Raw genomic sequence first — 14126 nt, 5'->3', positions numbered from 1 at the left:
TGAAAAAAATGCATTTCTGATATGCATCTTGAGACAAAACAATGGCACTGACATGTTTTAAGATATTTCAGTGTGCAAGTTGCTTTTAATTAAAATAGCTCAAACATGCATTTTAGTCTGGGACTAGCTTAAGCCTTGTCTGTGAAACATCTCACAGTTTCAGGGCATGTGAGTTCCTGAACATAATGCATTATGGGATATAGCTTAGCTTGAGATAGTGAGGGTTTAGGCCACTGCATAACCTAAAGACTTTGATTATCTGGTTAAGCTTTATTAGATCTAACTAACTCCTGCAGGAAGGAGCATCTCCACAAGCAGAAATGGGCATCTTGCATTTTTAATAAAGAAACAGCAATTTCTCTGTTATGGTTATGTTTGATCTGAAATTAACAGATTATGTTTTTGCACTAAAAGTGATACTAAATGTCAGACAAATCCTTTTATTAAACTGCTGGAGCCACAAGCAGATTTCCATTTCAAATACAAATGAATAAAAGATGAAGCATAGTTGGACAATTTTCTTCTGTTGATAAAAATAAATCTTGAATTTCTATCTAGTTATGAGCAGATGCACATATAAACATTCAAAATGCAGTGTTTTTGTGAGAAAACTGCTAAATCTTTCATATTACATGGTTTTTGATGTATACAGTGGCTTCAAGGGTAATGCAATATTCAAAAAAATCTTAAAGATGCCACTGTAAAAATTAATATACTTTATCTAATCAATAAAATTGTGGCAACAGATTACAAGCAATATTATTTATTAAATTGAACAAATTAGAATTGAGTAATAGTTAATCAAATTAACATTCTAATTAATTCTAATTTGTACAATTTAATTAATAATATTTCTTGTAATATGTTGCCACAATTTTATTGATTAGATAAGCATATTATTTTTTTCAGTGAACAGTGGATAAAATCATATGGTCAGATATGGTAATTAATCACTTTAATCTTTAAATCATGATCCCCATCAGCCACCCACAGCATTTAGAAAATGTTGAATTATATGAGTGACCATGTGGTGATGGCTTTAAACACATTCATAACATTTTAATCTTTTATTTTTTTATGTCGAGGTGAAGTATGGGTCAGTGTTGAATCAGAGCAAATCTGTCTCTGCAAATCCCAATTTTGTTTAATCTTTCCTTCGAAAAACACAAATATTTTACATTTCCTCAAATGTGTGTCACTGTGGAATTCTAAATTATTAGTTCAGTCATGCAACCATAATCCTGCAATATCCTATAATTCTCTGTGCTTTTCAAACAATGTACAAACAGCATCCACAGATCTGCTAAACATACAACTTTAATGCTCTGGTGAGAATGCTACATGTGTGTAAAACAGTGTCTTTGTAGTAGTACACGTTCACTGTCATACATTTCATTACTGACTGCTTGTAATAATAGTTTGAGGGTCTACTTGACATGCCTGTGGCAGTCATAGTGGGGAAATCTATTTAAACATGATGCTATTAGCTTAATGTGACACAAAGCTTTTAAGCAAGGTCCTCCAATCCAGTTTATTTCATCTGTAAAGCAGCTCTGGAGAAAACACTGATGTCATCATCCAGCTTGGTTCTCATTCAATAGTGTCAGTGCAGTCAATATAATTAAAGGTGCATTGCGCAAGTCTCTGAGTTTTCGCAGAACTATGCCCCCTCTGGCGACAAGCGAAACTGCAACCAGAGGTGTACACGCTCACACGCACGCTGTTCATAACCAAAGGAGCATCAGCCACACAAATCTTTTGTTACAGTCATAATGTCTTCAGAGGTAATAAAGTTATAAATCTGCAAGTCATTTTAAATATATGAAATAAAAGACATCTGAGTAAATTACACACGGGGGTAGTAGAAAACTTCGTTTTTTGTTTCCATCTATCTCCATGTTGAACTGTTTTATGTGCTTACTCTATCCACTTATGATCGTATTATTATAGAAACATGTTCATGAACAATATAAGTTATTACTTTGTATCCCGTTTGAGCCCTAGAGCAGCCCGGAGATCTCTCCATTTCTTGAAAGCCTTCCCGATGTTGACTCTCGTCTTATTCCGACGTCTGGCACTAGACAAACGTTTTTTTTTCTTTGTCTTACGTGGAGTTTGCGTTGGGCTTTGTAATGAACTACAAGCCTGTCTCTTTGAGATACATCTTCTACTTTTGTCGAAAGTTGACTAAAGTTGTGTCGCTCGAGTTGTTTTCGCTGACACGGAGAATGGCGGCGAATACACAAACCTGCCAGCATAGCCAGGTGAGCGTGCCGTGAACGTGCATGACGTCAAATTCCGTCCCGAATCCCTCTTATTTATTTTACTGTACAGGATTATAGAGGCAATCGCAGTGATCGGAGAAGGGCTCATTCAGCCCATCAGGCAATTGTTTGCATGGGTTAGACAAACAGGAATTTTTAACATGAAAAGTTGTGCAATGCACCTTTAAGTGTCCCCAACCAAGGAAGCCAAAAAGCGACAGTGGCAAGGAACCAAACTCCATTGTTGACAGAAATGGAGAAAAAAAAAAACTTGGGAGAAACCAGGCAGGCTCGGTCAGGGGAGGACCATTTATCCTCTGGCCAATGTGTGGTTTAATTCCACACTGCATAACAAATCAGATTGTGGATTGATATAATTCAGAAATCAAAATATTTCATCTAGTTTGTTTTGCTTGAAGATCGGGATACTTCACCCCAGCGTTTGCTGGGAGCCGAGGGGAGTTGATGCTGGACATGGTCTGTGCAGAAAGTCTGGTTGTAAAAGAACTGAGTGTGTGTAAAGATTCACAGTGTGCTTAGAATCAGGTTGAAGTTAGTTTACAGCAGATCGATCTGTAGGAGCCATATATTAGTTCCACTCATCATCTTTATGTTTGTTTTCTTGTTCGCTTTCATGATGATGAGTTTTATTGGCCACAGTCGTCAATAATTGTTTGCAATGACAAATTTGATCTTTTTTTTCCTCTTAGTGCTATGATATATTTTATAAAATCAAATTATATAAAACATTGTTATACTATATTATGCATTAAAATATTTCAATCTGTTTTTAAGATTTACACATTCAAATTTATAATAAAAAACAAGTAATGTTCAAATGGTTTACATATTAAAGACATGGGGCTATTTTTTTATTTTATAATGTTTCCTGGGTTGCCCTTATAGTTTTAGTATGTCATAATTCAGTAATAAAGGGCATTTTGTTCCTAGCCTGATTGTAGCCTCTGATTTGAACACTCTGTTTGAAGGGGCGTGTCTGCTGTGGGATTCAGTGTAACCGCCCACTGCTGTGATTGGTTGACATGCTTGCGCATGAAATAGCTACATATTACACTCTCGAATAATTTTACTACAGCTATTATACACTTTTACTATTACAGCTATCGAGATTAACGAATCGTGAGAAGTTTTTTAAGTATTTAGATCTATTCCCAATCCCATCACATAAAATATTGTCGTGATGAGCATTGAGCAAGCAGATGACAGTCTGTTGATCGCGAGAATGAAGATCTTATCATTGTAACGCAGTTTCTGCACTCTCTCTAATGCTTTCACCAATGCAGACACCATAATGTACATACAGTAAGAGCTTTGTTGTGCAGTGTAACTTGCGTCATTGATTTCATAATGAGTTGTCCAGATAAACTCGCGCTGTGTGGAAAGATTGTTCTTTGATCGCTTTCTGTATAATTTGATCACAATTTAAATAAGATTATTTTCATCCTACTAAAAGAAATGATGTGAAGTTGACATTTTTGTCACTGGCTTGACTTATGCATAAACAGTAGTGAACGATTTTGAGAGAAAGATTACCTGTTTGAACTTGAACAATTAGGCAACACATCAGAAATTGTTTCTGGGTAGCTCGATCGATTTATTTTCAGACGTTGAGGAAACAGTCGTCGATGGGGAAGTTGTGTCGGCGCATTTCCAGAGAAAATAAAATTAACCCAGTGTTTCTTCAGAGGCTCGGATGAAGGAACTAAAAAATATGCTTGTGTCAACTGCCGCTTCGCTTGTTCGGAAGACATGATATATCTCGAGGAAAAACTAAAATCGCACTTGCGTGTTCATACTTCCTGTTCCTAGCTTTCTCTAGGGCGAGCCAAATAGAGTGCCGAAGTTACGACGTCACTCTGTAGGCCAAAAGGCGGAAGTGAGTTAGCATTTTAGCACTACGGTTCCCTCGCTCTAAAGCCTATGGGATTTTTGAATGGGTTTTTGCTAAATCGCCTGAAATAAGTTCTGTGGTGAACAAAGCCTCTCTAAATATTTTCACATTTTAATCTATGACATAGAACACACATTTATAACCTGATTGTGGTTTTTTAAACTTTATTGTGTCTGATTGTGTTTTTTTAAATCTTTATATAGGCTTCAAAATGTATACATTTTGGATTAACTTGTAAAGATTATCTTGCAAGACAAAACGTGTAAGGGTCACAACCCTTTGTTAAACACAGATCTTATTTTTTGCGATTTTCCAAAAGTCTATGGGGAAAATGCATTGCTTTTCGACCGAGGGAACCCATGCGCCGCTAGCTTCCGAGTTGTCCTACAAAGTGACGTCATCACTTCGGCACTCTATTCTCCGGGTGGGCAAAGCAGAGAAAGGGGAGGTAACCTTTCCTCGTTATGACGTAATGACGAGGAGATTCAAGATCAGCGCGTCTGAGCTGCAGAGAAGAGAAAGATAGCCAAAGCACGGTTTACATCAATTGAAAATTCTAGATGCGAGGGGACTAAATACAAGCTAGGGGAACTAACATTAATGTTAAAAAAACGTCAGAAAGTGAAAATGTCATGTCAGGGGACCTTTAAATTATGTCATATTATATTAACTGTACTGCTCTGGTTGTAAGTCTCTTCTGCTTAACATCATACCTCACCACATCATTCATAACATGGTTGATTGATGTGAGCAGAGACGGAAGCTGAAATATACGCTATCATAACCACACAGTAAAGCCATTCTCAGCTTCAGCTCACTGCGGACGCTTCATTCTGCTAGTAATTAAAACCATGGTATCTGTCTCAGACATCTTCACATACTGCGACACAGCTAGAAAGCCATTCATTTTCTCCTTCTCCTTAAACACAAGCAGGAAGTGAGAATGGAGGTTCAATATCAGCTCAATGGACAGTATGCCATGAGAATGGTTTGTGTGCTTTTATGGGTTCTGCTCCCCTTAAGCATTAGAAGGAAAACATTATGAGTGTCACAAAATCATGCTGTTGTTATATACTGAGAGAGCCCCTACAGTGTTTTAACCAGCCTGGACAGACTCACATGCTGTTCCAAGAATTGGAAATAAAACAAAATGAGTTTGTCAAGGAAAAGCCCTTATAATATGATTATGACTCGTTGTATATTTGCACTTTTTAGTGGTTTACTTCCATGTACTGACTATTTATTTTTTTTATGTCGTCATTGCCTCCCTTTTGAATGAATTTTATTATATTTTTCTCCAAATAGGGAAGCGAGGGGCACAACTTGACCTTTTACATTGGCTAGTTATGGCGCTTTTACATTACCAGTACCAGCTCGATTTGACTCGGCTCGGCTCGACTCAATAGAGACCAGACCTAAACCAAATAGAGAATCTTTGGAGGGAGCTCAAACTCTGTGTTTCTCAGTGACAGCCCAGAAACCTGACTGATCTAGAGAAGATCTGTGTGGAGGAGTGGGCCAAAATCCCTCCTGCAGTGTGTGCAAACCTGGAGAAAAACTACAAGAAACGTTTGACCTCTGTAATTGCTAACAAAGTCTATTGTACCAAATATTAAAATTGATTTTCTCAGGTGTTCAAATACTTATTTGCAGCTGTATCATACAAATAAATAGTTAAAAAATCATACATTTTCATTTCTGGATTTTTTTTTTTAGATTATGTCTTTCACAGTGGACATGCACCTACGATGACAATTTCAGACCCCTCCATGATTTCTAAGTAGGAGAACTTGCAAAATAGCAGGGTGTTCAAATACTTAATTTCCTCACTGTATTGTAGCTGTTTGTGCATGTATAAGATCTGTGTAGAGTAACAAAGCTCAAAGTCTCAAACCCAAAGAGATAAGTTGTTCGACGTCGACTGTGCTTGGATGTAATCGATCGGCGAGAGTTGTGGTTTAACCCCGTTATCCTGGCCAAATTTGCCCATTGGCCTCTGTCCATCATGGGAATCATACCCATACACACTGATAGTCTTCATCACTGGTCTGTGGTGGGCGTTCTGGCGCAATATGGCTGCTGTTGCAATATCGGTGAATGCTGCACATTGGTGGTGTTTGAGGAGATGCCTCCCGTTTTATGTAAAGCGCTACATAAATGTAACAAAGTATTATTATTATTAGCCAAAATATGCATATTGTATACTGAATTATTCCATAATTCCAAATCTGGATAAACTGCATAATCTGTCTAGAAAAGCAAACGCACATATGGAGACTTTCCAAAGAAACCCTACCCATCGCAGAAAATGTTCTGCCATTAAAAAACAAAAACAAAAAAACAACAAAAAGCTGTTTAAGCTGTTTTCTTTTACCTCATGGAGACCAAAAAATGTCCCCATAAGGTCAAAAATGAATGGCATTTTTTTTTTGTGGTCCCCATGATATAGGCTAGGGTTTATTACCAGGACCACACACACACGATTAGTCCATGTGTGAGGTTACAGAGTAAGCTGTGTAAAAGCTGCCCCATAAATCAAATCAGACATGTTTTGGGTTGGGGAAAAAATGGGGTTCAGGCCATTTCAGTAGCTCTGAATAATGTGTGAAATGAGCCCCAGTGCTGGCTCAGCACTTCCCCTGTGCATTGTGTAATAAACAGCAGGTGAATTATAGTCTTTCATGTATAAAAACTATTAACACATGATATGATTCCAGCTCTGAGAGACCTGAGACGGTGGTTATACAGCCTGTGATTGCCCTCATCAGCATATATTTATTGTAGCTTCCATATCACACAGATTTAAGTGATCCATAATTAATAGAACCATTACTGTGGTACAGCATATTCAAAGATGTTTTTGAGTACACTGATTAGCATCATCCAAACTTTTACAGAGGGTTATTTACAGCTCATTATCAAGTTCACAGAGCGTCTTTTTACTCTAATGGCACATATTTAGTGGCTGTAAAAAGAAACTAAAGAAATGCATTGCAGTCAAGTGGAATTTATCTAATAGGGTGAGTTTCATAAAAATGAAATAAAAAAATAATGGGTTGCGTGGGTTGTAATAGCTTTAAATCTTCTTTTAAGTGAATTTATTATTATTAATCAAACATATATGACAAAATAAAGCTGAAATTTATTGAATTGTACTGAAGCCACTTACAGTTTTTTTTATTCGCTTTGGTACTATTTTCACAAGTAAGGTGTACATTTTCAAAACTCTTAGTACAAAAATCCAAACTGATCACACTTGTAACGCAGCTAGTCATTCTTTCAAAACCTGATGTAATGCTTTCAGTCAGTTGCACATGTTTTCAGTCCACATAATAATTATTTCAAACACAAGATTATTGTAATATGTAATGAGAACATTTGGTTTAATCACTGAAACACAACAATATGGTCTTCTTTCAGTTTAGTACTTTTAACAATCAGTTCATCCAACAGCAAACAATGCAAGATACATGTTTCAAATCGGCCTTAGAAGTGCTGAAATGAATATGCTACAGTACTATAAAAGACAGATTACACAGTTTTACTGTAACATTAGGCAATACTTACAGTACCCAACATTTACATAATCTATAATTTCCAAATATCCATCATATATGTAGGCCTACAAATGAAGGATCAATGAAGACATCCTTTACAATCATTTAGGCAAATTATAGTTTTTATTTTTCAGATATAATTGTAATATAGGTATACTTTCTATAATGAAATGTAACTAAAGAAGAACAAAAAATAACATTTAGTGCACACATTACAGTGGCCAATTGTGGTCAGACTGTGAAAAAATTGTGAAAAAAAAAAACATGTGAAAAACATGTCTGGTTACATGTAATTTAAATATTCATACAAACACACATTTTATTTCTGTAGTTCTCAAAATCCATATACTGTATATTGCTGAAATGAAAATCTATAGGTTTACCAAATGATTAATTGATTAACCATTAAGATCTGTTGGATTAAATAATAGACAAAAGTATTAAACTGAACAAAAAGAGATGCAAATCAAAAGTTTGATAGTAAGAGCTTTATGAAAGGCAGTTACTGTGAATGAAACAATAATGTAGATGAAACACTTATTTTGTGTTGTGAAAAGGATACTTTGTGATTGTGTGAATTGTACTAACACAGTTGAAAACATGATGAAATGTTTGAAAAAAGTGCACTTTTGATGATCTGTTGTGATATTAGCACTAAGAGTTTTGAAAATGTACACCTTACTTGTGAAAATAGTACCAAAGCGAATAAAAAAAACTGTAATATCAGATATGTTAATTAAATTATATTGTTACTCTATTCCGTTAGTATTCCCATCCATCAATTTCTTGCATCACCTATAGTGTTAAAAAAGTAATAGCAATGGCTTGGATTTAAAATTGCACCCTAAATGGTTACAAATATTTTTTAAAGATGATGTATGAGAGTGTTGATGTACTCAAGTGTATGCTTGAGGTTTACAATATCTGTTTCTTGTCTTCTCTTGGTCAGTTCAAGGTCAGTTCAGGTAAACGCAGCAGGAGTTCATGGCAGGTGAAAAACCTCTTCACATGTCGCATAGACCATCCCTCACAGAGACAGTCATGGACACAATTAAGCTTTATGACGGCACTTCATGAGCCTATGGGCCATTTGTTTAGATGATCCTCATCTAATCATCAACACATGATCAAATTTGTGAAGCTGCCTCTTGTAGAGTTACACACAGTTTTTTGATAACGTCCAAATATATTCAGAGCGCCCATGGGTCTAAATGAATTAGCAGTAGAGGGGTTATAAATGAAGTAATAAATGAAAGAGAGAGAGAGATAGAGAGGAAACTAAAGGGAAAGGGGGACATAGTCATCCACTCCTGTGGTGAGCCCAGCTGGCACATATCTAATGCCTTTGTACTTGGGCTCACACATAAAAACAAATATACAAAATGAATATAGTTATGTTGCAGAAAACCTCTTTTGAGCATGTATATATATGCAGACAAACTCCATAAACTGTCACATGAACTCCCACAGCTACCACTGTAGCTCACAGCACATAGTCTACTTTTATGGGTGGCCAAGGAGACGGCGGACTAGTTTTTTAATCTTACCTTTATTGTATGGGGTCCTAGGTGTGGGATATATTCTGACAAGATGAACAACATAATAAAGAAGAGGTTTATTTTTATGTCATCTTTATTTCTCTATGTCAGTTTCTCTTTTTGCCTTTGTAGCTGATTGACCGATTTGTGCTATTTGCTGAGGGAACTCTGTAAACAAATAAACAGTTGGAGAACATGTAGAGACTGTCTGTAGTTGATAGAAATTCACTTTTAACCTGTGTTGCCGTAGGAATGTAGGTTATAAAAGCTTGTCATAGAATAGAATATGAAGAATTCAGCATTTTGGATGGCAAGTCTTTTTGCCCAAAAATGAAAATGATTTACTTGCTCTCAAAATGTAACGTTTTAAAATTTTAGGGTCTATTGATTACGTGATTATGTGGATTCCTTGGAACGGTGGTATACTTGAAGACCATGACAAAAAGTTGTAACTGAAGAGGTGATACTCTTATAATAATGGATGTGAAATACTTTAAGAAGGTGTAAAAGTAAGAGAGAAACACTAAAACTGAAATTGTCTCTGCTGTGCAAATCTGGCATGTCTATATTATTAATGGTTCTGAAGAAGACAACATGAATAGAAATTCAGCAAAACCTTTCTGCTGATGTGGTGCAAGTGTGTTAATAAAAGGATGATCTGTCATTGCCTGTTCATCCTTGACTGTACGTTCAAGCTGGAAAGAGATGTGTGTGTTTAATGTGTATAAAACAGGCATGGTTTTTAAAGATGACCTCAGCAAAGGTTGTCCCCATCTCATTGAATGGACCTGAGACACTAGCTCCTGAGGGAATACCAACAGAGCACTGGTGTGCGTCACCTTACTTTACACTTGCTTCCAATCATCTCACCTCAGAAAGATCAGTTGTGTTTCAATATAGATGGCAGAATTGAGATTTGGAGAAAGGGACTGGACAGATTTTTTTCAATGATTTAGCAAAAGTGGACCGATTAGGTGTGAAACTATTTGTATTGTGCACTAATTGCAGTCCATTGTTGTGAAATTATTGATTATTGGCTCATCAATAAATCTTTTGCAAGGTTGTTTGGTTGTTTATCTCCAGTCTTTTTGAAAGTGACTGATCTGAATCGGTCCTACCTTGTTTCCATGCAATGTTGATAATGGCGTTTTTGTGCTGCACTTGTCTGCTCTTGTCTTTCCCCCAAATAATTTTGATTCCAAAGGATTTATTTAGAAGAAAAAAAGCAAAAGGTTTTAAAAAATAATAAACCGAGCCTATAACAATCACCCATCTGTTGCTTAACACTCAGAAAACCAGCTTTACAGTCTATCAATCAAAGCTTGTTTTTTTTGTTTTTGTTTTTTTTTTTTTTTCATGTGAACTGGGCAAAATATTCTTATCTGTCCAATCTGTAAGTCAAAGGCTTTGGAAACAGCCAACCTCGTAAAAAATAAGTGCATTTAATGTTCTCAATGTGCAATAGTGCACTTGAAATTTTAAAAGTCTATTGCAGATAATGGAATATTAATGAAATACAAGTTCACTTACAGTAAGTGTCCTAAAATAGATACACTTTCATTTTTAAAAAGTGCAGTTTTGTAATAATGTGTTCTTAAATACAAAAAAGTACACTTTTGTTGACTAACATTCTAAAGGACATGTAAAATAGGCTAATTTTAATCATTTTAACTGTAGTTAAAGTTAATATATCTTAACTAAATTGCATCTTCATCATTACAAATGTGTACAAAAGTTAATGTATTTTAAATATACTAAATTGCATCATCGTTATAAATGTGTAATTATAAATATATTTAAGTAGCCTACATTACATTTAAGTTTCAATAGAAATAACATTAAAGTATATTTTAGTTTACCTGCAATGATTGTCAGTACATTTGTCCATACACTTTAACCATATTTCAACCAAGATAATAAAGTAAAAATAAAATAAAAAATACAAATAATGATATACTTAAGTCCTACTTAAAGTGATCGGCATTTAATAAAAATTCACACTATAATACATTTATTTGATTGCAATGAAATATGTCAGAATTTAACCAAATTTACATTCAGTTCACATTTAAGTATATTCTTTTAAAGTATAATATTTCCATATGTAGTCTTTTTAAAAGTATGTTAAAGTGTCAATGCTAAACTTTTAACAAGGGATTTCATATCATATGCAACAGCTACTTTATTTTATTCCCATTTTAATGAAGTACAAATAATAATAATAATAATAATAATAATTTACCTGATCCATGTCCAATAAGCTTTACAGAACATATCAAGATGCTTTGTTTGCATTGAACTATACAGTTTTGTACGTGGCAATAAATTCACATCAAGTAGGCCTATCTATTGAGAAATGTGATTTGCCTATGATTGTGCCTGCCTAATTTCACCTTCATTGGTTAAGACTTTTAGATAAATGGGAGCGTCTGACAGCCGGGGCCAAAAGAGGTTAGAAAACACCGATATTTTTAAACTTAGTATCTGCATCCGTTCAGTCTCATTTGGCTGAAAGATGTTAAAACAGTCACAGGAAAAAGTAAATTCAGCCTAGGGGACTTTTTTTTACACAGTGGTATTGTTCCCCTTAGGACCTGCAGAACGAAAGATCAGCAAATTGGTCTTGCCAATCAGCTTGGAAATTATTCTTTTGCACAGACCTGAGATCTTTTGTGTCTTGGATCCGAATAAATATCATTGTGGCCTAATGAGGGTGCAGCTGTAAGGCGCATGTGTTTGTGTTTGCATTAGAATAAGCAAAACAGAAAGTGAGAATGAATGTGACGGAAAAGGGCAGCCAGGCACTCTGCACCATTTTTCAAAAGAAATCAAACTCTCCGGGGTCCATAAATCTTTTGTGCTAAAGGCTATAGGCTAGTGTTTGACTGGCCCATTGTGCTGCGCTTTTAAAGGCCAAGCCACAAGTCTTTTTATGAGGCTTCTTGAGACTTTTATTTATGAACGGTAAATCGATGTTATTACAGTGCGGCTCTGAGGATTGTGTCTTTCTGAGAGGGGTATGGAGGCAAAACAAGAGACTCGTTACCAAGAATCAAGACATGACCTCCTGCTTAGCATAACCCACCTGTTAGAAATCTCACTAATCACTCTATCTCTCCCTACGCAGTTACTTCATAGTCATTTTTTACCCTCTCAACATGTGAAAATTGCAATATATCTGCATGAAATATTGTAAATTTGTTCCCACTTCTGAATTAGGGATCACGAGCTCATTGAGTTCAAGTGCTTTGCTGTTGGAAAGAATAGGAATGGAGGACAGCTTTATGTATCCCTAAACAGCTTTATGTATCCCTAAATAATTTTAAATTAAATGAAGCGTCCCATTCTTTGACAACTGTATATAAACATCCCAAATCCACAGCTTGCTGATTATTCTGGAATGTCGATCAAATACATGCTTTTTTCACTGTGTATAAAACATGCAATAAGCTTCAAATGGTTATTCATATATATATATATATATATATATATATATATACTAGGCTACTATGGACTACTTTAACAACAAGAAGCTGATGTAAAAAAAAAAAAAGAATATCATTCACAGCTATAATTGTTCTCCCCACCCCCAGTTTATGGCACACACAACTCAAAAACTCTCCAAGTTTTACATTTAACGTAATATGACATTTTTTGATGCACTGAATTTTAGTCAAATAAGAGTCCTTGTTCAAAATTTTAAAAAAAAGACAAATCTTTTCAAATTTGTTTGAAAGTTCTTTGAATTTTTCCTGGTTTCATATTGCTGCCATTTTCAAGCAAAGTTTTTTTCTTCATTATGATATCTGTGCAGTTGTGTCATCCCAACACAGTCTCATGAAAATGCGTATCTATACCACGAATGTCATTTCTCGTGGAATTTATACGGCAAAAATGTTTTTTGCGTGCATATGCTACGCACTAAAAAAACCCTGGGCTAGGTTTAGAGGGGAGTTCCCGCGTATTATACGCCATAAAGTGTGTATCATACAGTATGCACGCGAAAAACGCGTACCATATACACGCAAAAATTGTTTTTGGCATATAAATTGCACGAGAAATGACATTTGTGCTATAGATACAAACTTGCTCGTCATCCTGAGGTTTTCCTCTTGTAAAAAACCAATTGATCATTACAAAAAGACATTGACCCTATTAACGCAAATGAACACAAGGTTAAAAACGGCTGCATGCAGATCGTCACAGTTGCTCTATAATTTTTAACTACACATATGCACTCTTCAATAACCCCGCATTGCCAGCGGTGTCGTATTGATTTGGCTTGAGAGGTCTTGGACTCCACAGGGAGAGCAGTCTTTGTTTGCTATTTTTGATGAAGTGCTGACTCCTGGCTTCACCTGTTTTTCTCCAGCAGTGTGTCATTGGTCGAGGGACTGGGGGGAAGGTGAGAGTGTTGTTTCTGTAGCTGTGCTTTTGAGTTGCCTAAGAGTGCTGATACCATTTTTCTTTCATGTTCTTTCCTATAGGGGAATATGACTGTCTGACACCTGGAGACCCCACAATGGAGTGGAGAAATCTGTTTTCTGTTGTAGAGTACTTTCATATTAATGAGTAATTGAACTGATTGGTGCAAAAAAAAAGTGTCTTAATTAGAATAGCTTAAATCGATAGTCATGAAGTGATCATCATTTTACAAATGGACCCATTTCACATTTCTGGTGTTTTTAGAAAAGCAAATCGTCATAGTTAGGTAAAATTCGTTTAATTGAGAACAGGAGACGAAAGCAAATATCATTTTTGAATTTCCATTTGCTCCAATATCAAAGGTAAAAAGCTTCCATGCCTTTCCAAAAGAGGGGAAATAATATAGATTGATTATGTTGTCAAGTTTGTC

This window comes from Pimephales promelas, chromosome 21 (assembly GCF_988280905.1).
Source record: "Pimephales promelas chromosome 21, fPimPro1.hap1.1, whole genome shotgun sequence".
Lineage (NCBI taxonomy): Eukaryota > Metazoa > Chordata > Actinopteri > Cypriniformes > Leuciscidae > Pimephales > Pimephales promelas.
Note: the sequence above shows the minus strand (reverse complement) of the source record.